Raw genomic sequence first — 27,715 nt, 5'->3', positions numbered from 1 at the left:
ACAACGTTCCTCCAGGACCATGGTGCTACATAACACACAGGACAACGAAGAATCCACGACACATAACATAAAGACACATATAACAAGGTGCATGTGAGTCAAATGTGCAAACATGTGCAACCATGTGCAACACTGCAGAACAGAACACATATATCAGATATCAGTCCAGTCCATAAGTGTTCAGGAGTCTGATTGCTTGGGGGAAGAAACTGTTACACATTCTGGTGGTGAGGGCCCAAATGCTTTTGTACCTTTTTCCCAATGGAAGGAGTGTAAACAGTGAATGTGAGGGGTGTGTTGCATCATTCACAATGCTGGTGGCTTTGCAGATGCAGCGTGTGGTGTACATGTCCATGATGGAGAGAAGAGAGACATCGATGATCTTCTCAGCTGTCTTCACTATCTGTTGTAGGGCTTTGCGATCCCTGACTGTGCAATTTCCAAACCAGACAGTGATGCAGTTGCTCAGGATGCTCTCTATGGTTCCTCTGTAGAATGTTGTTAAGAATAGCTGGTGGAAGATGGGCTTTCTTCAGCCTACGCAGGAAGTAGAGCCACTGCTGGGCTTTCTTGGCTAAAGAGCTGGTGTTGTGGGACCAGGTGAGGTTCTCTGCAAGGTGGACACCCAGAAATTTGGTGCTATTGACCACCTCCACAGTTGAGCCGTCAACGTTCAGTGGCAGATGGTCACTCTTCGTCTTCCTAAAGTCAACAATCATCTCTTTTGTAATCTCCTGCGTAATCTGGTGGAATGTATAAAAAGATATTAACAAATAAATAACATACATAGATAGATAGATAGATGGATGGGCGGCACGGTGGCGCAGTGGTAGCGCTGCTGCCTCGCAGTTAGGAGACCCGGGTTCGCTTCCTGGTTCCTTCCTGCGTGGAGTTTGCATGTTCTCCCCGTGTCTGCGTGGGTTTCCTCCCACAGTCCAAAGACATGCAGGTTAGGTGGATTGGCGATTCTAAATTGGCCCTAGTGTGTGCTTGGTGTGTGGGTGTGTTTGTGTATGTCCTGCGGTGGGTTGGCACCCTGCCTGGGATTGGTTCCTGCCTTGTGCCCTGTGTTGGCTGGGATTGGCTCCAGCAGACCCCCGTGACCCTGTGTTTGGATTCAGCGGGTTGGAAAATGGATGGATGGATAGATAGATAGATACTTTATTAATCCCAAGGGGAAATTCACATACTCCAGCAGCAGCATACTGATGAAAAACAATATTAAATTAGAGTGATAAAAATGCAAGTAAAAAACAGACAATAACTTTGTATAATGTTAATGTTTACCCCCTCGGGTGGAATTGAAGAGTCGCATAGTGTGGGGGAGGAACAATAATGATGTTCCTAGGGTAAAAATTAGTTCTATTCCTGTGGACGTTCATAGCCCGATTTTGTATTTAAGTTAGAACTTGCGGTGAAAATGTCTGCTATTGAAAAATATTTTACAAAAACATTTTTCAAATTTATTAATAAATTGACTGAAGCACATTCATGTACAGTATGTCTGAACAGACAGTGTTCAGAAGCCATTTAGAAGGCTAACAGAATGTTAGTTTATATAGCACGATGTTTAGTGGACAAGTCAAAGCAAGATACATACTGTAGAAACACATGAAATAATTTACCAAGCAGTTTGTTAAGACAGTAGGACTTTAGGGACCTTCAAAACTAGACTTGATGTTATTTTGGAAGAATAAAGTGGATAGGCCTGGTGAGCTTTGTTGGGTTGAATGGCACATTCTCAACCAATAGTTTCTAAAGTTCTAATGTCAACTTTATTCTTAAACATTGTGTACTTATTGATAATGATACAAAACCTAATAGAGTTGGAAAAATGATAATGATAGCACAAAAAAAATATGACTAACTGACAACTGATCTCTCAGCACAGTCATGCTGTGTTTGCTGAGAGATTGCTCAGAGTGTCACCTCCTGGCTGGAAAGTCAGTTTAGAAATTATTATCAGTAATTTTACTGCTCGGCTAAATGGCTTGATACCAATCAAATTGCATACTTGTGATCAAGCTTACAGTATGAGTGCATACGGTGCTGGCTACATTTAGTGACACATTCATATGAAAGCACAAAATAAATGAAAATGGTTATAAAGTCCATACTGTGCAGTACTTTTGGTCACAGTTAGTAATGACTGCTATGTGATAATTTATTCATCTTCAAAATTAATTCACTTATTAGTAAGTAAAAAATGGAAGTTGCTAGAAGACAATACATTAAAATTTAGTTGAAAAGAAAAATTTGGGGACTTTATATGCAGACTCACATCTGCTGACCTACCTGTATTAACTGGAAATATTTGCACTTATATTAAAATGTTACCCATTCATCACAAGTTACATTTCATAGTGTAAATAAATTTTTCAGTCTACATTATTAGAAATTTAAAAAATAAACTGGCTAGGATAACTGGTGACTCTAAACTGGCCCATTATCAGTAAGTTTGGATGTGTGATAAAATGTATGATGCCATGGACTGGCATCCATTCAAGGGAGTGGTTTCTGCCTTGTATCTGATGTTCTCTGCATCCCCCATAATAAAAACAATGTGGGATCAAAAATGCACAAGTCGGTGGATAGTAAAAAGTGAATTTATTAAGCCTTTAATTACGTTGTTGCCAAAACACTTGTAAATGCTGCCCAGTGAAGAATTGAAAGGTACAGTTATGAGAACAGACAGAGATATATTCTATATTTCTGAAGCATGCCCTCCAGTTCTCATTGTCTGAATGAAGTTGCGAACACTTTTTAACTTTAGAGCAGGCTATACTAGTGTTTTTATTTACTAGGGTCTTTAACTTGTAGCTGCTTGTTAAAAAAAAGCTACTTGGTCCTAAAGAGGAGATAAATTTGTGTTTCTGCAAGATTTTTTTGTTAAGATGGTATCTTGCTTCATTTGTCTATTACATGTAAAAATGGTATGAGAAAATTTGCAGTGTGTAATGAATGCATGTTTGCTGCTAACTAAATGAAAAGGGGGAAAAAAAGAAGTCAGATGAGTTTGACACATTTAATGCCTTTATACATCGCTTGACTGAATCAGCAAGGCGCACAAGACGGGATTGTTCCTAAACATTCATTTTTTTCAATTCATGATCTAACTCTTGGCAACATTAAGACAGATTTTGAACCATTTTTCAAAATGTCCTATTCAATGACAGTTTTATAACAGTAAACTCCCTAGATTCTTCTGCAATACTGCTGTCATTGTGTGCGTAATTTTGTTATTCTTCTGCCAGCAAATTGTATTTTATTTATGGGTATCTGTTCACTGGCAGCATCTCAAATGCATTCCTTTTTTCTTATGTTAGCCTCTCAGCAGTTCTCTTCATGTTTTTTTTCTTTTTCATTACAAGCGTATTATTTTAAGGAAGCACTGACAGCAATGCTTTGTTAGTTTTACATTCTTCAGTATATGAATTGTTTGGTTGTATTTTTATTTAAATTGTAAAGTTTTGTCTATTGATAAATAATGGATTCTTTTTATAAATAGCACATAGAAGGAAATTACCACAATTTCTGAATAAACTATATTTTTCTAAAATATGTTTATATCTGTGGCAGCACATTAGTGGAATGTGTAGAAGTGTTGCTTCATGGCTTCAGTGGCTTCAAATTCTGTGTCTAGTTGTTCTTTTTTGGAGTTCTCCCAGTGTCCGCAGGGTTTTCTTCTCCCACATCCCTATGATGTGCAGGTTAGTTTAACTGGTCATTCTAAATTGGCCCCTGATAATCAGATAGATAGATAGATAGATAGATAGATAGATAGATAGATAGATAGATAGATAGATAGATAGATAGATAGATAGATAGATAGATAGATAGATAGATAGAAGCTTATTATCACAAAATTGCAGGATTACAGCAGCAGACATACAGTATAACAAGAATTATACTTTTTAAGTATGTTAGCAAGGTACAAATACACAAATTACAATTATGTATCAGTATATTAACAAAGTATAAGCATTTATGAAATGCAAAATGTTTAGAATTACACATACATATCATTTGCAGTTTCTCAGGATATCAGTTATTGACAGTATATTGGCATGGTATCCTACACACATGTCATTGTCTGTTAAGATGTCACAGTACCATTTGGCACACAGCGAACAATACCTCCTTGGGTGAAGCGTGACTCATTATAGAGCCTGATGGCTATGGTAGATACAACCTCAGATAACACTCCATGGAGCAATACAGTTGTCTCAGTCTGTTACAGAAGGTAATCCTGTGTTTAGCCAAAACCTCGTGTAAGGGATGAGAGTCATTATCCAGTGACCTCTTCTATCACAAAAGCAAAGCTTTGTGATCCTGTGTACTAATAAACAGGTTCAGAAAACTAATGAATAAAAAAATTAGTGAATTGATGAAATTTATACATTTATTGGAAAAAGAGATTTCCACATGTGTCCTTCAAACTGTACTTTAAATCCTTCCAGGAGTCCTCATGCAGCATAGCAAGTGGCATTTCCTTTCAAAATTGACCATGCCGATCAAACAAATTAGCAGGCCCGTTACATTACTGATTCTATGTCCTCTCCTGCTGGTATACAGTACAGCAGAGGTCACTGTAACAAATGCTGCATGTTGACTTCCAGTTTTGTTTTTAAGGAAGATGTTAAATACTTAAGCATAAGGAGATTAAGATGTGACTTGATTGAAATGTTTAAAATTTTGAAACGAATTAATATAGTGGACCCAGGCTGTTGCTTTAAAATGTGTTCAGCAAGAACACAGAGACACGGAAGTTTGCTAAGGGTAAATTTTGCACAAACATAAAGAATTGCTTCACACAGAGAACCATAGACACGTGGAATAAATTATTAAGTAGTGTGGTAGATGGTAGGACTTTAGGGACCTTCAAAACTCGACATGATGTTATTTTGAAGAAATTAGATACTGTAGGTTTGGTAAGCTTTGTTGGGCTGATTGGCATGTTCTTGTCAATATGTTTCTAATGTTCTAAAGTATTTTAATTTATTCACATAAATTTAATAGCTGACAATGTTTATAGATGGCTGTTCCTACTATATTTAATTCTGCAAATGTTTTGATTAATTTGAGCAGTGAGGAAAGACAACACTGTAAAAAATGATGGTTTATTAATAAATTATAAGAAAAGAAAAGGCTACATCACATGACCCACTAAAATTTATTTTTCGCCTGAATCATAAGATGCCATATTGACTGTTCTTCATTTGGCCCTGTCCCGTTTGGACAAAAGAGATACTTATGCTAGGTTACTTTTCATTGACTTCAGTTCATCTTTCAACACCGTCATCCCTCAGAAGCTCATAGGGAAGATAGGTCTGCTAGGCTACAGCACTTCCCTATGCAGCTGGATTCTGAACTTCCTAACAGAGAGATTCCAGTTGGAAACACCATCTCCAGTACTATCATGTTGAATACTGGTGATCCCTGGGCTGTGTACTAAGCCCTCTTCTGTTCACTCTGCTGAGGCTGTGTACAGCTCTAATGCCATCATTAAGTTTGTGGATGTCACAACAGTGGTGGGTCTCATCAGCAATTAAGATAAGTCAGCTTACAGAATGGAGATACGACAACTGGCAGACTGGTACAGGTACGACAATCTGTCTCTTAATGTGGGCAAGACGAAACAGATGTATGTTGACTTCAGAAAGGTCCATTCTGTCCATTTCTGTCCATAGCCACTGCACATCGAGGGCTCTGTGGTGAAACTGGTCAACAGCAACAAATTCCTTGGTATGCACCTGCCAGCAGAACTTGCTTGGTCAATCAACATCACCTACACAGCCAGGAAAGCACAGCAGTGGCCTTCTTCCCATTTTCATCACATTTCACAGAGGTACCAGTGAGAGTGTTCTGACCAGCTGCATCACTGCCTGGTTAGGAATGGCTATGTTTCTGACCATAAGCTCTTACAACAGATAATGCACATTACAGAAAAGACCTTTGGGTTCTCTGCCCTCCATTGAAGATATCTTTGTAAAGCATTACATCTTCAAAGCTTTCAGCATTGTGGAGGACCACTCCCATCCCTCCCATGTTCTCTTTGTACCACTTCCATCTGGAAGAAGATACCGTATCATCCAAAACAGTTCTGCCCCTGACAGGTACTACATCTTCTACACTTAGCCTGTTCGGACTCTGTGATGCTCCCCCTGCCCTCAGATCCGCTCCTAGTAGTAAATTTATATGCTGTTCATTTGTTACACTTGTAACTACTGTTGCTTTTTATTATTAGTTTTATTGTTATAATTTATTAATTGTATATTTATTACTGTAGATTTTAAAATGATTTCTATCTATTCACTTACCTATTATTTATTTTTAATTATTTATTTACAGTATCTATTATAGTATAATATAGTTCTTTACCTGTCTTGTGCTTGTCCTGTGTTTATGTATACATTACACCGTGGTCCTGGAAAACGTTTCTTGCCACTGTTTGCTGCAATATTGTGTATGGATGATATGACAATAAAGCCATTTGACTTGACTTGACTAGAATGTTTTTCTACAGAAATCCATACTTTTCCAAAAGCTGCTGCCCCACTTTTATAATTAAACCTTTCTGCACTAGCATGCAGTTCACAGCAAAGTGATAAGCAGTACAATGTCACAGTAGCAGGTTATCAACAGGCTCATTCACAAAACACAACACACTCACTCGTACCAGGCTAGTTTAGCATTGCTTTATGCAGATTTGTGGAAGAGAATTCATGTAGCCGTAGAGTAAGTGAAGAAACTTCAAACGTGAAATTGATCTTGACAGGATCTAAATAGTAAAATATGGACCTATGTGGATTGGAAATACAGCAAATTTAAAATGTGTTTTATGAAATGGAGACAACTTGTATATGGTAATTTGCAGGTACATGTCAATATTTTACTTTCTCCGCTTTCTAAAATAATTGTCCTGCTTATTACATTTACAGTATTCCTTTTATTGTAACTTCATGCAGATAGACACACACATATATTGGTACATGGATATTATTAGGAATAGACAGATAGTATTGTTAGCCAGGACTCAGTATAATGATAGAGAGATTTAGAAGCCATCATAGGAACTGGAGTTTTTATGTGTTAATTATACTATATGTTTTATATTACACCATTCATTAAACTATGCAAGAATTGACATGAGTTAAAAATAAATGCCCATCCATCCATTTCCTAAACCTGCTTTAACCAGTACAGAGTAGTAGGGAGACTGGTAATTAACTTTATGGAAAAACGCATAATGGATACCATTTTTCATACTTAGGGGAAAACAATGTCTAGAAAGGGCCTTTGGGACAACAGATGATTTGTTCTCCTTTGTTGTTATATACTGTCTTGCTTGTAGTTCACATCTTCTCATGTGTCATTTTTTTTAAATAAAAAATTCCCTTGTTCTATTACTTTGGCATCTATGGTGTTTCTTGAGTATTAATGACAGCTTGGATCTGACATGACCACATCCAAGATTTTCTTCTTCTTTAGGCTGCTCCCGTTAGGGGTTGCCACAGCAGATTATCTTTTTCCATATCCAAGATCTAATAATTGTAAATTGATGACATACACAGTAATGCTATGAGGGGAATTGGGATTTTATTTCAGTAAAGAGTAGCTAGAAGAGTTTATGGTGTCATCTGAGCTTTTCTGTTTTATAGGAAGAAGACAATCAAGAATGTGGTATTCCCTATCTCTCTTTGTGTCAGAGGGTGTAAGGCTAGTTGGATCCACTAGAAACATTTAGGCACTGAGACTTCTTTGGACAACAAAGGCATGATGTACTAACAGGTAAGTCACTATTTCTAAATGGTTACCTACAATTTAGTGTCAGAATTTAAGAATTAATAAACAGGTCTTGTAGCTGAGATCTGCATTTGGAAACAAGTATTAACAAATGAGCTTTGCAAGACAGGACTCAAAACAAAGTGGCAGTCTCCATCAAGGTACCTGATTTATAAAACTTTATCTTATGTTGCGTAAAACAGTAAGTTATGTTTGCAAATTGCTGTTTTCCAGCAATAGAAAAAGTAAGTAAACCAGAACACTAGATGGAGCTACAGTTTTGTTTTATTAATGGATTTTCCTCTTGTCGATACTCTCTTTATTATTTCTTTTTTGAGTGATGTTTGTTTTCAAACTTTGGAGCACAATGTAAATATACTGGACAATCCTCTTGTGTGTGTGTGTGTTTGTGTGTTTGTTTTTGTTGCAGTTTATATGTACATTACGTACTGTAACACAAGTTAGCACTCTTATAGGTGCCCTCCTTTACTCAGAATGATACCAAGTTACAAGTTGTAGAAGATATGCAAATGGCATAATGTTCAGTTAACTGGTGAAGCATTTTCATTTTTTTTTATTTACTTCATCAAAGAGACAGAATCGCCTTTATTGTTATTGCACAATGTACAACAAACTTAGTGAGAGCTCCCAGTAAAACATAGTGTACATTTGAGCATAAACATAAGTATAATATAAACGTAAACATAGCCTATGCCTTTATATAAAAACAATTTGTTAAGAATAATAAAACATGAAGTCCGTTAAAAATAGATATTAATATACACATGAACATTACCAGTGCTAGCTGTATTAAACCAGTCTATAGAAGTAAAAATTAGTGCTGAATTTAATTCAATAACAGCCCTAGAATAAAAACTGTCTTTGAGACAGATGTCATATTTTTGGTTAATAAAAGTTTTTGTAACAGTAAGCCATATTTAAAAATAATAGTGATTATAAAATGTAATTGTCTATTTGTGAACAGCATTTTTACAGTATCATTTATATTATCACTGGCTAAAATAGCTTACTTACATGCCAAATTCCAACTCAAGTGGTTAGTGGCTGATTGTGGAGGATTTATTTCTAACCTTAGTTCATATTTCCTAAACATATGAAAGAAGTACCCAATATCGAGTTGAAATTAGTATTAAATAGTGTTGTTCGGTGAAATTCGCCAAAGCATTTTTCACAGTGAATATGCTCTGCGATGCTGACCTTGTTTGCCTAATTTTTTCTTCAAAATTTGATGGCTTATGCAAATATATTTTTCCAAATGCACCATGATTCTTTGTACGGCCAACGTAACATCACAGAGCTGTAACAGCATCGTGTAGATGTTTTCCGCTTGCTGACCACATGATTATTGCCAGCCCGGGTTGTAACGTCATTTCAAGGACCTATGCGATCTGATTGTTTCAATTTCTTCTGAGCCCACAATGCATTCCGATAGTCTGGGTCTTCCTTGCATATCTGTGTGCACCTTTTAAAGATGAAACATTTGATTTAAAAAAGAACGAAAGTTACAAAATTACAGTGTTTGTGCTTTTGAGTATTAGTGTTTGTTTTCTTTATTTTGCAATTAACATATTTTGTTACAGTATGTGAGGTTTATGTATGTGTAAATATATGTCCTATATACGGTGTCTTTGATGTAATTTGCTACCTATGTATACATATTGATGAAATGTAAGCAGAATGAGTTGGGTTTAATTTACTTTTTATAAGTGGAAGCACTTCTGTATATTTTCTTACTGTCTTAACAGCTGTCTTGGTGTTCTCCTGTTAGAAAGTCTGAATTAGTGCAAACCGGCCTAATTCAGAGTGTTCATAAGAAATGATGTATTCCATGAAATACAGTATAATAAGTACCTAATAAACAAGAATATTTGCATCAGATATTTGAAATTTTAAAATATGTGCTTCTGCTTAAATGTTAAAATATTCTCAATTGTAATAAATGTTTGTGATTTTTCTCCCTGTGATAGAAGGCTAGATCTATAGTAAAAGATCAAAAATAAACTATAACATCATATTCATAACCACTGGCCTTGAAATAATCTAAAATAAGGCCCCACATGCTTACATTTCAAATTTGTCATTTTTAACTTTATGGGAGTTGCTCTTAGAGGGCTAGGACCATCAGCAAAGAATTGAATACCAAAAATACAAGTAAGCCCGCGATTCGCTAGTGAATCGGAAATCCAAGAATGGCAATCAGTTTCTGCGTGATGAAATATCATGGAGGGTATATGCGGTGGTGTGGGTGGTTGCGTCCGGGCGGCTGTACAACCTGGCGTGCACACTCAGGTTTAGTTCACAGGTCGTAGGCATGGTAAGTTTCCATTTAATTCAATAACATGTATCCATACGGGCTTGTTTACAGGTCGTAGCCATACGGGCTCGTGTTTGTATTACTAATCGTTGAGCTCCCTCCATTTGGATATGTGCCTCCTTTGCCTGTGCTGTGTCAAAAGCGCGTTGTGGGCGTGCTCGTTCATTGTCCGGGCGGCTGTACAACCTGGCATGCATGCTTTACCTCAGGTTTAGTTCACAGGTCGTAGGCATGGTAAAGTTTCCATTTAATTGAATAACCCTATTTGAACTAAAGCAGTTTCTTTGTGTGGGCGCCTTCGTTCATTAAGTCTAGTTTACAGGTGGTGTTTTTTGGGCGCCATCTACTGACTCTGGGAAGCCGACGTGTTTTGGGAAGCCGCTGCGTTTGACTCTGGGGCGGGCGACACGGCGCAGTACGCATGCGCCTCGGTGGCAGTACGCGTGCGCCTTGGTGCGTCCGCCGTGCATAAATTAACTGTGGTTTAGTAAGATAGATCATCATATGTGCGATCAGCAACACGAAACTGTATAAAATGACTCTCCTCATGCCAATATTAATAATCCAAATTTTTAAAAAGTTTTATGAAAGGGAGTAGAGGGTGAACTTCTGGGGATGCTTGATGTGCTGTGCACAACTTCAAGTCCTTCTGATCATGTTTGCTGAAAACACATATTGATTTACTCTTTATCATAAGGGTGTAATTTGAACACAAAATATGGTCTTAAAATGGCCTAAAATTTGTTTTTTGGACCAGAAAACAGTTTGGTGCGGAGGGGATTAGAGTTAGATGCATAACTAGACATCATCTGTGGGGATTTTCTCATACTGGTGAGTTACTGGTGAGAAGCATTCATAATTAACTCTTACTGTATAAACACATTAATGCTCATATATCACAATACACTATGTACACTGTAGAAACACACTACATGTTTGCATTTCCACCTGATATGACAGCATGTATTTAGACTATGGGGTCAATCCCAAGTGAATATACTATACAGTCAGAAACCTTGACCCAAACTAAACAAAGTCAGAAAAGCAGTAAGATGGCAGTACCACCAAGTCTGCCTTAAATGGGAGAGATTAGTTAACTATTTATCCATCCATGGACAATTTCTAATCATCTTATTCAGTTCTTAGTCACAAAGTATGAGATGAATTTCAAGGTTATTGAAAGAGTTTTGTTGTTATACAATACTGTTAAACAATACACAGCATATTTCATTTTTTTAGATTAGGTTTAGTGTTGTTTCACATTTGGTGACACTAGAGGGAGCTCATGTATCATGCTAGTGGTCTCTTTTTAATATTAAAAAAATATATTTAAATAGCCCAGCATGTGGCTGGTGCAATATACAGTATAAGCCATTTTTTAATGATTTTTTTTTTTTTTATAATTACATTTTTTTTGTACTAAGAAGTTCCAAAAACCTTTGGTTTCAATGTATAATCTATAATATTCGCTTATGTGCATAGATATACAGTATATATATGTATTTTCTTTTTTGAAAGCTAAAATTAATTGTATATTTGAACACTTAAAAGATCTGTGTATTGAAGTGACGTGTAACAATATTTGGTCTTGCTATGCAAGGAATGCCCAGTCTCCCCTTCTCAGACTACCAGTCATTGCTATAGGAGTGAGATAGCAAGTACCCAAAAAAACAAACAGCTCATTGCTGAGAGGACATAATGAGCGTTTTCTTTGTTTCAAACATCTATTTTTAGTTTTCATGTAGAACTCATGAGTATTTCCAGTTTCTTTCTAGACCTTCAGCCTTGTTAGTTGCTGAAACCTAAGACTTGTTAATTGCTGAAACCTAATCTCTACTTTTTTGTATTTTATTTATTTTTTTACAAAGATTTCCCACAATTCATTACATGCATACTCACTGTTTCCCATCTGCCTGTGTTGGTTTCTGCTCCAACTAAGCTTGTAGCATTTGTACATTTTAATAATGTTACATCTCGCCCCGCCCTAATGCTTAGTACTGACCTATGTGACACAGGGAAAAGCACAACAGAAAGTGAAAGCAATCAAAATTTTAATCAAATTTTAGAGTTAGGTGGTGTCAGAGCCCATCTTGATACCATCAGGTGCCAGGCAGACACCAACCCGAGTCATGGTGTGGCATATTTATACATACATCCACTGTGGTGCTGTAAATAGAGTTTTTCATTTGTTATTCGCTACTAGCTGTGCTACCCGGCTTCATTCAGGAATTTTCCTAGGACAATGGGCCTCAGTTGCAGTGCCGTCAGTTAATCCATAAGTATTGTAGGCATTTTCCCACTGCCGGAACCTGTGGTCTACTTGTAGCCCATTGCCACTTTTGTGTGTTGCATTCCCACTGCACAATACAAACTGTAGCCTTTATACAAAACAGGGTGATGTGCAAAGATGAGTGATGCGGTGCAAAGTATGGTGCAATCAGGTGTTCACGGGCAACACACTCACCCGCATGGCGCATTGGGTTCTATTCAATAAGGGCGCGCACAAAAAGGCAAGCTTCAAAAGGGCGACCTCAATTGGGCGCGGCGAATAAAGGCTTTTGTGCGTGCCCTTATTGAAGGATACCGGCGCATGGGAAGCAGGGAAGCAGCTATAAAGAGTGATGTGGTATGAAGTGCAGCACAATCAGGAGTTCAGAGGGGACATGCCCATCTTTTTGCTTCAAACCAGTCGTGACTTCACCAGGGATATTATTGATCTGACACAATGCATGGCGCAGCACACCAAGGAGGCGGCTATTGGAAAGTGATATGGTTAAGAGTGTGGCGCCCCATCTTCACCGATAACTCTCCCAAGTCCAAACTACTAACAGAAATTGTAAGATAGCGCCAGACCTTGTGGTCTGCCAATCAGCACAATTCATTACCCAGCCCCGCCCAATAGTTCCTGATTGAAAACAAAATACAAATCCTGGAGTAGGAGCTAAAAAATTAGTAGAAACTACAAATGGTCTGAGTTCCTTATTTTCTGAAAAGTCCATGGTTCCTGAAAACGTTCCTGCCATGAGAAGGTGCCTAATGTCTCTAACAATGCACTTTTCTGTCTACAGTATTTGTACTTTTCTTTCCCTGGGATGATATTATTAGTTCATTGGAGTATCTTACTCTTGAAAATTGGACATGAGTAAAACACTAATTCAGTGGATCAGTGACTAGTTGTCTTACTGAATGACTTTGGCTTTTGTGGACGGCCATTGCAAAACACAATTTTACAGGAAACTGTATTCTTTTAAATTTGTTTAATCAGTAGGAATGATGTTATTTTTGGTATATATTCTTATTATTAGAGGTTTATGATTTTCATTTTTTTATGTTGTTCACTCAAGCATTTCTTTTAGTGTTATTTGGCAGTTGTATGTTCAAGCGTCTATTTTTTTTGCCATACCATAGCCAGACAATAAAGTTCTAACATGTAGTTATTGTTAATTTTAACTTATTACAAACATCAATGACATTTACAGATTGCACATTTAGGCGGCCCATGCAATGAATGGAGCATTTTTAATTTTGGGTTTGTATTCTTTACTGGGTGAACTGGAAGAAAAATAGCTTATTTATTATAAACTATTTAAAACAATTCACAAGTCAATGATTAGTTTCTTCTTCACTTTGCTATGCCTATATTATTTTTGATCTGCTCCAGGGAAATTCATGTTTCAGTAATGTTGTCTCTTTTGCTGCAGTCTGTTGGTAGAATTTTGCATCATTTCCTTTAATCCCTTGGCTTAAGTCAGCTTCTCATGATGTTCACCTACTACCCTCTGATAACAAATTGCTTCACACATAAACCAAACTCATTTAACTCAGACTTCTGGTTTATATCCATCCATCCATTATCCAACCCGCTATATCCTAACTGCAGGGTCACGGGGGTCTGCTGGAGCCAATCCCAGCCAACACAGGGCGCAAGGCAGGAAACAAACCCCGGGCAGGGCGCCAGCCCACCGCAGGGCACATGCACACACACTAGGGACAATTTAGAATCGCCAATGCACCTAAACTGCATGTCTTTGGACTGTGAGAGGAAACCGGAGTACCCAGAGGAAACCCATGCAGACATGGGGAGAACATGCAAACTCCATGCAGGGAGGACCCGGGAGGTGAACCCAGGTCCCCAGGTCTCCTAACTGCAAGGCAGCAGCGCTACCCACTGTGCCATCATGCCGCCCTCTGGTTTATATGACTGTTTTAGGCTGCTCATTCTCTAATCCTCTTTGACCATGTTTATTTATTACTTCATCTCAATATAGTAATATCCTTACTTCTTGAAGAATTTGTTTTAATTCATAGATCAATCATCTATTTTATTCTTACTTGTGCTCGTGAATATAGACCTACTAGCCAACCCGCGGCATAGCATACGCCGCATAATTATGTATTGATGGATGAACACTTCCTGAACGACACAGTTGTCCAAATGGGGTGGGTTTGTGGATACCACTGTGAGTGAATGAAAAGATGGACCTCTGGAGAGAGCAACATACAATTGTCCGTGACTGAAAGGGGGATCGTCTGTGACGATGGAGGCCACGCTGGTGAAAGTTACTTCGTCGGTAGGGACAAGTTTCAGCACTTGTTCATTAAGGTGTAGCGAGTCTTCGTTGTTGACGCTTAATATAGCTTGCGTACTGAGTTGTGCCGGAGTCACAGTTGAGAAACACTTTTTTTAATGTCTTTTAAGCACAGGGAAAAAAATTAACATGTGAAACATCCGTAATGTAATAAGCCACCAAGAAAAGTAACATTGCAATAATGCACGCTACGATCCGATCACTGTAAACAGAAGTGAAAACAAAATCGAGCCCGGTGCATTCTTTAACTGCCTTGTAGCGCAGTGGTAGTGTTGCTGCTTTGCAGTAAGGAGACTGTGGAAGATTTTGGGTTTGCTTCCCGGTTTCTCCCTGTGTGGATAGCGCTTTGAATACTGAAAACACCGGTATATCAATGTAATGCAGTATTCTTATTCTTATGCGTCCAGCGCTCGCTCTCTCTCGCGCGCGCCTGTATGTGTGTGTGTGTTGCTCGCTCGCTGCACGTATTCCTGCAGACATACCAGTAAGTGAATGAAAAGATGGAACTCTGGAGAGAGCAACATACAACTGTCCGTGACTGAAAACTGGTTTTGGCAGATACATGCACATCTTTTTGAAAGTTTGGCCCTGTGCCTTATTAATTGTCATCGCAAAGGCAAATCTAACAGGAAATTGTCTTCGTGTTAAAGTAAAAGGCGAATTATCCACGACAAACTGTTTTACACGCTGCATACCAACCCGCGGCGTAGTATACGCCGCATAATCACGCCGCTTTTTAATGTTTTTTAAGCAGAGGGAAAAAATGAACATTTGCAAAATCTGTAATGCTGCTTTCAGTAAGTACAATGCACACATGTTTAATTTGTCGGCCACTTTTTGCCAGCTGTCTTTTCTGGTTTGGGCTGCTTTTGCAGTGTTACCGCTTGTGCATATTAAATCTTGAAATCCTTCAAGTAACTAATTAACTAACACCCACCCACCCAGCTTGTGAGAAAAAATGCGCCCGTTCTTTCATCATTTTGTTGCAGCCTATCAAAGGCTTGCTGATCATGTTTTCTAGACTCAATATACATTGGCTTTTCACTCAGCGCGGGGGCGCGCATTCATCTCGGATTATTACATCCTGCTAGACTAATCTGCTACACGGCTGCGTTTGAAAAACCGACTTATCCTGGATGAGTTTCACCGGCATTAATGATTAGGAATCTGGTTGGAACAAAACCCTGCATCCACAGGGGTTCACCAGGACCGAGTTTGGGAAACACACTGCTGAACACAGACGAAACCGACTCAGGTGAGGAGTTGGGGCGGGCAAAGTGGTTGCAGCTATTGATTATTCAGTGTTGTTTGCCTGGGTGTCTGATCTGCTCGACGGGATCATAAATAAAAGGAAAACAATGTGAAGGCAATGTCACAGGTGATCCTGTGGTATAGCGGGTCCACAGCTCCCCTTCAAAAGGCCATTTTTAAATAAATAATCATTGCCCTCACAGTGTAGCGAGGGGCATGGAAGTGTGGCTGAAACGGTTTCCGGGTGGAGTCGTGCTGCGGGCATTTCTCCCCTGTGCAGTGTGCGAGCGAGTGAGGAGAGAGAGAAAGCCGGTATGTTAGAGTGAGCGAGAGCAGGCTTGAAGGCAATGTGTTCCTATGGTATAGTGGGTCCATAGCTCCCCTTCAAAAGGCCATTTTTAATCAAGCGACTGACAGTAGTGGAGTCAGGCACAGAGAAGGTCAGCTGGTTAGAGAGCGTCTCGACTGCTGCAGGGCCTGCATCGGTGAAGCAGGTGAGACGCTAATGAAAAAGAGGCACAGGGCTTATTGGTTTTTAAAGACTGTTTCCTTCATTGTGTTTTAACCTCAGTTTTAAAGGATCGCATGGCTCTCTCTCGCGCTGCCTGTGTGTGTGCCTCTGTCTCTCTGTGGCGCTGCCTGTTTGTGTGCGCGGCTCTCTCTCTCGGGCTGCCTGTGTGTGCCTCTGTCTCTCTCTGGCGCTGCCTGTGTGTGTGCGCGGCTCTCTCTCTCTGGCTGCCTGTGTGTGCCTCTGTCTCTCTCTGGCGCTGCCTGTGTGTGTGCGCGGCTCTCTCTCTCGCGCTGCCTGTGTGTGTGCCTCTGTCTCTCTCTGGCGCTGCCTGTGTGTATGTGCGGCTCTCTCCCTCGCGCTGCCTGTGTGTGTGCATCTGTCTCTCTCTCTGGCGCTGCCTGTGTGTGTGCGCGGCTCTCTCTCTCGGGCTGCCTGTGTGTGCCTCTGTCTCTCTCTGGCGCTGCCTGTGTGTGTGCGCGGCTCTCTCTCTCGGGCTGCCTGTGTGTGCCTCTGTCTCTCTCTGGCGCTGCCTGTGTGTGTGCGCGGCTCTCTCTCTCGCGCTGCCTGTGTGTGTGCCTCTGTCTCTCTCTGGCGCTGCCTCTGTGTGAACCAAGGTTCCACTGAGGTTGACTAATGAAAAGTCAATGTGGCTCAGAGCTGCATGTGGACTGTGGCACAGACAAACAGAAATGACGGCATGTTTTCCGAGGCATCGCGTCCGAGTTGGTGGGCGTGGCTCTGCAAGTTTTCATCGTATCCAATGGTCTAAGAGTTGGTGGACATGGCTCCTTCCTACGTGCGCCATTGGTGTCTTACTTGTCGGCGGTTTAGTGAATCCATGCCCCTTCCAGCGTGCTTTCTATGGGTGGCTACTTGTCGGCGGCTTAGTGAATTATATATATAGATGGTGGAAACTTTGGCTTGCAGGTTTGTTTCTCCATGAAAATGTGAGGAGCTCAAAATCCAGCAAGTTCATAATCATTATGTACCATTTGGGATGGTTTGGATGTTTAATATGGCATGGATATCCCCTACTGTGCAGTGATCCCTTTGGCAAACCCAAGACACACTGGAGGTATAAAATCTCTTGGCAAGTCTGGGAACACCTGGAAATTCCCTAACAGGAGCCAAAGGCAATTGTGGGGGAATAATCCTGGTTTGACCTGCTTAACTTGTTACTGCTGTGATCCTCACCAGGAAAAAAGTGATCCAGAAAATGAGAAAATATGAACTGAAACTCTGTCTGTTTATTCTTAGTGTATACTGTTAAGCAATTCTTGGTGTTGATTTTGACAGTTTATTATTTTAACATCCACTCATTCACATATCTGTTTCTGAGCCCAACAGCTTTCATTATATTTCTGCAGGTAGCCAAAGAAATTACGCTTCTTTAACTTATCAACTGACCATTTTTTTATATAAGAACATTAGAACTATTTTGAGTAGAACAAGCAAAGCAGCCTGACCATCTTATGGATCCTTTTTATCTTGATTCTCTAAAAGAACACTCACTTCTTTTAGATGCACACACATAATCGATTTAAGGTGAATAACCTGATTAAGGCAGTAAGCTGGTTTCTTAATAATTTGCATTTACATGTGCAAATAAACATCTGAATGGCTCTTTTATCAAAACACTGTAACATCATTAAACTGTGTAGAAAAGAGTTAAACGTCATCATTAGCTACCATGAATCAGAAAATAAGCATGACGCCTGTGATCATTTTCTTGTGTTTTATAAATATTTTTACTCAAATTGATGGTTTATAAATAGATTTCTATTACCAGATTGCATGCAGCAAACTCTTTTCTGTATTTCTGTATGACTGTGTGATTGAGCCCTACAAAGGAGCCCAGTATGTGTGCTTCTTGCCTTATATCCAGTGTTACTGAAATAATAATCATGCAGGTATTTTTATTTCAAGACTGCTTAACACACATTACTTTTAACATGTTATCTTACTGCTCTTGAGATTGTTTTCATCAGTTAGCACTGTACATTCAAATCATCAACACAAATTTACAGATTTCTGAAATACTGAGACAGATTATTTCAGCCAGGAGAAGGAATAATGTGATTGCCCAAACAGTTGCCTCTGGAAATATATTTTGTGGAAGCTTCTACCTGTGGCTGCTGAAAGCAAATGCTTTTGCAGACTGACAGAGTCCAATGGACATGCACAGACTATACAATTCTGAACAGTAAACCAGTTAAGGGTTTACTGTACATGGCAACATTATCGGATTATTCACAGAGAAATCTACCTCTGTTAATCAGGTTTGTCTGCGGCCAATAACTTGATTTCTCTAATCAGAATAGGGATTTACAAGGCATTTTAGAAATCAGGTTTCTGTTAATAATCAGGGTATTGCAGCACACGTAAACACATTAATTGGTGAGATATGTGAAGGTCGCTGAAGTCTTACCATTTACTACAATATTTGACAATTTATTCTGTTTGTCTCTGCTTCTTTGTGAGAAGAAAAGCATTTGTGTGAAATCTACCATTAACAGGATCCCAACCGTGTGACCGTATTGTTGTTGAAGAATGTATTTTAAATTAACAGTTGGGATCCAATGTTTAAATTCCCTTCATAATTTTAAACAGTTCAATCATGTCATCTCTTAGCCTCCATTTGCTTAAACTAAAAAGGCTCATCTCCGTCAGACTTTCCTTATAGCTCTTAGTTATCAGTCCCAGAATCAGCCTAGTTGCTCTTCTCTGGACTTTCTGTAGCGATGTTATTTCATTTTTGTAATATAAACTAAACTGCACACATTACTCCAGATGAGGCCCCACTAATGAGTTATAGAGTTTAATCATAATCTCCCTTGACTTGTACTGTGCACATCAGACTATATAGTGTACATTAACAATAATAATAATAATAATAATACATTTTATATGTAAAGTTCCTTTCCCATACTCAAGGCACTTAAAACAAAGTGATACAAATAGTTTATGCATAGAACAATAAACAAGTAAACACAGGATATACAAAAGTATTAAATAGAGTAAAAGTATATTACTTAATTTAATACTAAAAGAAATGCCTGAACAAGTCACATAATTTATGATATAACATACAAACAAGTTATCCTGAGCATCTGGACAGAGAGGTAAACTGAAAGAAGGAGCAAAGAGTTAGGTTAAGGTAAAAGCCCTCTGACCAGATGAATTTTAAGTTGTTTTTTTAAAAGAATGAATTGAGTCAGCTGATCTTATTAATTTAGGGGGTCTGGACTCTATACAGCTGAAGGCCCTGTCACCCATAGAGTGCAGGTTAGTGTGGGGCACAACAACATTGCCAGAATCAGAGGACCTTAGTGGGGAAACAGGAGTACAGTGATGGAAAAAGTCACTGATGCAGTCTGGTAAAACTTTGTAGGTTATTGATAGAATTTTATAGTCAGTCCTGTAAGACACAGGGAGCCAGTGAAGGCGAAGCAGGATGGGTGTGATGTGCACGCTGTTGCTGTTTTGTGTAAGGACACTTGTAGCAGAGTTTTGAATTAACTGGAAATGCAATGCAAGATTTGAAGGGGTAGTGAATTACAGTAATCGATGCGGATTGTGATAAAATCATGGACAAGTTTCTCAACATTAGAAAAGAAGACAAAAGAGTGAACACGAGATATGTTGCAGAGGTGAAAGTAAGAGAGTTTTTAATGTGGTTTATATTCATGTTAGCCTTCTTAATGGCTTCCACACACTATCTGGATGTAGATAGTGACAAGTGCACAACACGTCCTAGGTCGTTCTCATAAAATGTGTGACACGTTCTTTTATCCACATATTTAAGATATTCCATTTCTGTGATAATGTGTGTACATAATTCATTTTTACCACATATGAATGAAGTTCATGGCTGTTGTATATTATGATTGTGCTGACAGATAAATTCTACATTATTGGAAAGATTTTGTTTTCAATATGGCTTTCTAACACTACCACAGTCCAGTAAGGTCATTCATGATTTAGATTAATTATAGGGGCCAATGAAGGTTAAATGGGTTTAACACTTTAAGTATTGTGAGGAGGACACCATTTAGTTTAAAGTTACCAGAGGCAGGTCAAATTCAGATGGCACCAGTCAGGGGAAGTTCCATGGATAGCCAGTACAGATGCCAGTATACTGTATTTATACAGAGAACCACAGACACATGGAATAAGCTACCAAGCAGTGTGGTAGACAGTAGGACTTCAGGGACTTTCAAAACTAGATGTGGTGTTATTTTAGAAGAATTAAGTGTATAGGACTGGCAAGCTTTGTTGGGCTAAATGGCCTGTTCTCATCTAGGTTGTTCAAATGTTCTAGTAAGGGAGACCTACACACTCACTAGGAGAATGTGGGGCCACAGAAACTTGGCAGAAGGTGGAATACATTTGAATTGATGAGAGACAGCTTATGGTCCCAAGTAGTAAGAAATAGGACCATATCATGACCCTTCATCCTGACTCATATGATGACAGACTGTAAACATTTTTATTGAATTGCTCAACTATTTGTTACAATATTGACCCTATGAACCTATGAAACCTTAGGGTTACAGGAACATCAGGGACCACTCGAGAAAGTTCTAGCCTGAAGTCCCTGGAACAAATATGTTGCCATCCCTTAATCCCAAAAGTGATTTTGGCTTGAAGTTACCCTGGAATGTGGCTTAGAACCACTTCATAGCTTGGCATTGTTCAGTCTAGAATAAGAGAGAGAAAAAATGTTTGTGGAAGGGGCTTAACAGATATGATGCAGAGAGGCCATGGAAGAAAGAGTAAAAGAGAGAGATAGGTGTTAAGAAGGTGGCTGTTTGGTAGGACAGTGAACGAGCCATCTCACCTAGTAGTTGGGGATCAACAGCCTTTATAGACAGGCCCAGATAGGCTATAGGATTATTGTTGTACTTCTGTTACTTTGTATTCTCTTTCTGTAATGACCCCTTACATTATTCTGTGTGATAAAGCCCCCATTTTTGTTTATATTTTGCCTCCTTAGCTGCCACAAAATACTCTATGAGTTTTTGGATCCATAAATTTTAGATGTGTGTTTTTCTCTTGATCCATTTATTTACAAAGTGAAGATACAAAAGTAATGAATTAATTTGTAATAACCTAGAGACAGAGAAAAATGGACTGTAGCTGACCATTGTGCTGTAGGAAAACATCTGCCAGCTTGGATTATCAACCACGTCAGCTCATCTTTTTCAGTAACTCTCCAGCAAATTTCAAAACTGTATCATAAAGCAATTAAAATCTCAATGGATATTGATAAAGGAGAGATTAGAAAGATACTGTTGTCTGAAATGAACATAAATTTTTGCAAAGTGTAGAGCAAGGGAATGTGTGTAGTATTTGTAAAAAGTACAGTCATTGCATTAAAAATGCTTTTGTGAGATGTGCTTGGGTGTAAAGGAGGAACAAAAGCTAATTTCATGAATATAACTTTATGGTCCATACTCAAGCTCAGGTAGCTTATACAATGAATGAGTGAATGAATCAGATTAATTTTTAAACACAAAGTTTCATTTTACAGGAGTCAGTAATATTTATACAAGATCATATGTTATTTCTCCTCTCACACCCCAAAGACTTGCATTAAATGACATAAGAAATCGGTCAGGTATGAATGAGTATAGACGTGTGTTTGAGTGGGTCCTGTGATTGACTGCTGCCTCATCTGGAGTTCTTTTCTGAATGTTTTGTGAGATTGTATTACAAAATGGAAGGGAGTGTCTTTTTATCGCAATACAAGGAATGGCTAATTTGTGATTTTTCACTACTATACATTGATTGCAGGATGTTGCTTACCAGACCTTTTAAATACACAAGAGAAGAAGTACTGTAACTCTTTCCTGAGATATTTTGTTTATTTATTGGGAGACTTAGTTTTCACACTTCAAATATAACTAGAAAAGACGTACTTTTTAACAGCTCAAGATTCAAGGTTCTTTTATTGTCATTTATATTCTTTGGAATATAATAAAATTCTCCAGCCACACTCCTTTTTTCCTACAGTAATTCGTAGTGGGGCAATAAAACACTGTTAAAAATGTAAAAAAAAAACAAAAAAACTAATCAACATTGCAAGGACAAGGCAATAGAAAAGTGTAAGACAAACAAGACAATATAGCTGTTTAGGTTAATGGCATAGACATTACGAAATGGCAGTATACGTATTTATAATATTTTGTAGGAAAGTGCAAGTGGAAGTGCAAAATAGTATTAACTCCCATATCAACAGATTATATATCATGTCATTTTCTAACCTACTTAATCCAGATCAGGGTCACAGGGGTTGCATGGGCCTATCTGAGCTAGCATAGGGCACAAGGCAGGAACAAACCCTGGACAGGGCAATACAGTACAATACAGTTTATTTTTATATAGCCCAAAATCACACAAGAAGTGCCGCAATGGGCTTTAACAGGCTCTGGCTTTTGACAGACCCCCTAGTCTTGACTATCTAAGAAGACAAGGAAAAACACCCCAAAAAAAACCCTTGTAGGGAAAAAAAATGGAAGAAACCTTGAAAGGCAGTTCAAAGAGAGACCCCTTTCCAGGTAGGTTGGGCATACAGTGGGTGTCAAAAAAAGGGGGTAAATACAATACAATACACAGAACAGAACACAAGTAATCCTCAATGCAGTATAATAGTGCAATAGAAATATTACAAGTACAGAGCAGAATTCAACAGTAGATGATATCACATAGTACGATTTGGATTTGTTCAGAGTCTTGGAGATCTCGGCCATCAAGCTGCCTCCCCTTATTGGCCATTCCACAGCTGAGTCAGTACTGGGCCAGCCAATCCGATGAAAGATCCCCTCTACCTGATGATTCCTGCGATCCTCTATCAGAGATGACTTTACCTTAGGCAGGCAAAACAACTTGGCAGGTGGGCAGTGGCACCAAGTGCCACATTTGAGTACCAAGGAGAGAAATAGAATAGGTAAGGGTTAGTAACAAATTCCAATTATCATATTACTTAGGGCACCGGTCCATCATGGGGTAAACACACAAACACATACAAAACACACACTTGGGCCAATTTAGCGATGACAGTTCACCTAACCTGCATGTCTTTCGACAGTGGGAGGAAACCAGAGCACCCACTCAGACATGGCCAAAACATTTAAACTCCACACAGTGAGGACCCGGGATGCGAATCTTGGTCTCCTTACTGTGAAGTACCAGTAATCGGTAGTAAAGTAAGTACAGTAATCTTTTAATAAATGTCTTTGTGTTCAAAGTCACTGTGAATTTGGTCAAAGAGACTGCAGTTCAAATAGGTGAGGACATTGAATCCCCAAGTGAAAGTTAACTTTTAACTGGCCTGCTCATAAAGTCAGTTTGTTTCATTTCTTCGAAGAGTGACGTGTCTGCCCAATTTGACTAATAGATAGTTGCAGTGTACAACAAGTTTACGTCAGCTAGCTACTTGTTTGTTTTATGAATAAGCTTTTTATAAACCATCTGCCATGTGGAGAATGATTATGCAAAAAGTGGGATAGACACTGTTTCAAACTTGTCTGCTATAATTTATGTGTCTTAAGTTTGCATTAAAGTGCCTTTTTGGCAGAACCTGTGCTAACATCCATTATGTTGTTTAAAGATCCTTAATAAAACCTTTTATTTTGTAATACATTAATAAGGAATGTCTAAGTCTGTCTGAATAATAAGCTTAGTTTACTTAGCTTAGTTCTATGTATACGGTATTAAGGACAGTGCTCCAGAGGCACCCATTTCTGTCACTTCTGGAATGTTTTATGTAATATTTTTGTTCTTGTTTATAATCTAGTTATTTTAAAATAAAAGAACCTTCTGAAGTTTCATGTAAAAAATAAAGCATGCATTAATCATTTTCTTTAAATCTTACTCTATTGGTCTTATTTATTATTTATGAAGGCAGCATATAATTCTTATTTAGGCTGTTTAAAACTCCAGTGTCTGCCAGTATGTGCTGCTGTAATTATTTCATGAATCTTACTAATGATGGCTGCACTTTTTTGCTCTCATGCTGCCTTATTTATTAAAAACATAACATATTGTGAAAAAGACAGAATATTTCCAGGAATTTATCGATCTATCCAAAAGTGGACCCAATTTGTGACTGCATCCCTTCAACAATAGCATCGCACAGATCTCGAGCACACAGATAACATTGTCCTCTTAGCAGAAAAACAACAAATCAGCTGTGGAGCTCACAAACAGGAGGTGGAGGAAGAGGAGGTTGGGAGCATGCACTGATTACTGCACCTTGCCGCACCCACCTCATGGAAAACCACCAGGATTGAGATCCGAGTGCAGCCATGCAATGGGTGACACCTCAGCACCCCACTGAACAGACAGACTAAAGGAAAACACCAATAAAGCAGGAGTACGCACCATTAAAAGGTAAAATGAAAATTATGATTTTTAAAATACAATCCAATACATTATACAAATCAGTGAGGAAAGTATTGAAAACATTCAGCACTTCATCTAACTGCGCAGCCTGATGTCCACTGATGGTGGTGTGCAAAAAGATGTGAACTGTTGAGTTGATAAGGAAGAAGCAGTAATGCAGAGAATGAGGATGATTTGGTCTTCAAAGAATATCAGAACTAAAGTAAACTACACCTGTATAGTGCAGTGGTCCTATCTGTGGCAACCTATGCCGCCATATCATAAAAAGTTGTTGTAATAACAAAAAAGATGTTTCATCAAAGATGCCTCTGGAAAGTTATTGGTGTTAGTTAGTAATGTTGAAATCCTGAGGTGTAGAGAGGACTCCAGAAGTTACAGAACATAATTACAGGACAGCACAGGATCTCACAAATGAAAGGATCATAGACACACCAAACTTTCCATTAAGTAGGTACCATTTAACAGATTTAGAAAAAAGTTGGTAGCCTAGGAACACATGGCACTGAACATTTAAGGAAGACCTAAAAATGGTGAAAGTCAACTAGGAGGAGATGGGGGCTATTGCAGTTGATCAGGGACGTTGGAGGACACTTGCTGCATTCTTGTACATGAAGACCTAACATAAAAATAGCATTCTTGTGTGCTTCCTCTCTGCTCATTGACTGTGCTTTGATTTTTCCATCTTCTCTTGCACCTTGCATTTTGTACTACAGTCAAAGGACCTTAAAGCGCATGCAACAAGCAGGCAGAGGACTATCACTACTGGTCAGTCTATAAGGTGAGAGGGAACACGCGATTTTCATAGAATTTTAGTTTAAAAAATATTTTTGTGGAGTTTTTAAATAAAAACATTTATACATCATTGGCTTGGATTTGTTTTTCTGTCACTTAGAAATTCACTGCATTTTACTTATATTGTTTATGAAAAGACATAAGGGCCTATTACCTGTGTGAAAGATTCCTTTGTAGTGTTTCAACTGTTTGCCAGCTCTAGGATCATTTTTTGATACAGCATGTGCATTTATCCCATTCTAACATGCAGATGTACAAGTAAGGATTTTTTTTTGTTATGACCCAAAGTCTGCTCGCTTAGCCTATTCAGTTTCTACAGAGCACATAAGGTGGACTTTCAATGTCTCCCTGTAATAACTGTCAGGTTGTGTTTTAATAATCCATAGTTACCAGTTAGCAGCCGTTTTTACAGTCATTTTTTATACTTTAATTAGGGAATCTGCAGTTGCCACCTGCTTCAGTAACATCTTGATTATCTCTGTACCAAAGAAAATAAACATTGGCTGTTTAGTGGTATCCCCTTCCAATGAACTGAAATTTTTTGAGAGACAGTCTCCATTACCAGGGTCTGGTCCATCTAGGTCTTTCCCACCTTTTCTTGCCGCTAAACTGGCATTGTACCTGACTCTTACTCATTTGTTTTATTAGTGGTAAGCCCACAAGATGGCTCCACATCACTATTTTGGGTTGAGGAAGACTTGTTTATGTGAGTTGTCCAACTACTTGGCACTTGCTGGCAAATGACACCTCCAGACCTGGCTCCAGAAGTGGGTCCCAGTAACCCTGTCCCTGAAAGGGTACACTGGTTTTTAATTTATACTTTCTTGAGGGTGAATATGAACCACTCTTTGTCTGACCTTTGAGCCCAAACCTGTTCATCAAGGATTACCCTAGCTAGGAGCACAAAACTCCAGAAGACCTAGCTATGAGCATCACTAAAGTGCACAAGCCTGTCTTGACTCTCTTCCTTTCTCTGTGTCTGTGTTTGTGCCCATACGGTGGACCCTTCAGCCTCTCTGCCTCTCATTCTAGAAGGTTCCTCAGAAGTACAATCTCCACTAATGAAAGATATGCTAATTTCCTAGATCTATTTATATACATATATACAGTATATATATATATATATATATATATATATATATATATATATATATATATATATATATATATATATATATATATATATATATATATATATATATATATATATATATATATAGGGCGGCACGGTGGCGCAGTGGGTAGCGCTGCTGCCTCGCAGTTGGGTGATCTGAGGACCCGGGTTCGCTTCCCGGGTCCTCCCTGCGTGGAGTTTGCATGTTCTCCCCGTGTCTGCGTGGGTTTCCTCCGGGCGCTCCGGTTTCCTCCCACAGTCCAAAGACATGCAAGTTAGGTGGATTGGCGATTCTAAATTGGCCCTAGTGTGTGCTTGGTGTGTGGATGTGTTTGTGTGTGTCCTGCGGTGGGTTGGCACCCTGCCCAGGATTGGTTCCTGCCTTGTGCCCTGTGTTGGCTGGGATTGGCTCCAGCAGACCCCCGTGACCCTGTGTTTGGATTCAGCGGGTTGGAAAATGGATGGATGGATGGATATATATATATATATATATATATATATATATATATATATACAGGGCTATTCAAAATGAAGGGGCAGATTTCAAAAATCTCAACAACAAAACATCTAAACGGTAGACCATTTCTTGGCACACATGAGTCAGCTGGTCCCCTGTTACTGAATTCACAGCTTCCTCAATTCGATGTCGCAAATCTTGAAGATTAGTGAGCATAGGTGGAACAAATACTCTTTCTTTAATGTACCCCCATAGATAAAAATCGCAGGGGGTAAGGTCTGGAGACCTGGGAGACCATAGACGATGAGCAAGATCTTGTTGTCCACCTCTTCCAATCCATCGTTCTGAAATGGTTTCGTTCAGGTTATGCCGGACCTCCAAGTGAAAATGCTACTATACTATAAATGAGAAAGGGTGCTTGGTAATTATGTTTAATTATGTTCATCTCTGTCAGTGCTACATAAGCTATGCTGTG

General features: G+C 38.9%; 1 protein-coding gene across 1 annotated transcript in view; it reads left to right on the top strand.

Annotated features, from left to right (window-relative positions):
* LOC114649938 (protein furry homolog) overlaps window positions 1–27,715 on the top strand; it is a 471,909-nt gene that overhangs the window by 41,273 nt on the left and 402,921 nt on the right. Inside the window, exon 2 of the mRNA XM_051927180.1 lies at window positions 7,662–7,791. The gene's annotated coding sequence lies outside the window, so the exon portion shown is untranslated. The remainder of the gene's footprint in view (window positions 1–7,661; window positions 7,792–27,715) is intronic.

This window comes from Erpetoichthys calabaricus, chromosome 4 (genome assembly GCF_900747795.2).
Source record: "Erpetoichthys calabaricus chromosome 4, fErpCal1.3, whole genome shotgun sequence".
In the NCBI taxonomy this organism is placed as follows: Eukaryota; Metazoa; Chordata; class Cladistia; order Polypteriformes; family Polypteridae; genus Erpetoichthys; species Erpetoichthys calabaricus.
This window is presented reverse-complemented; position numbering and strand designations above follow the sequence as displayed.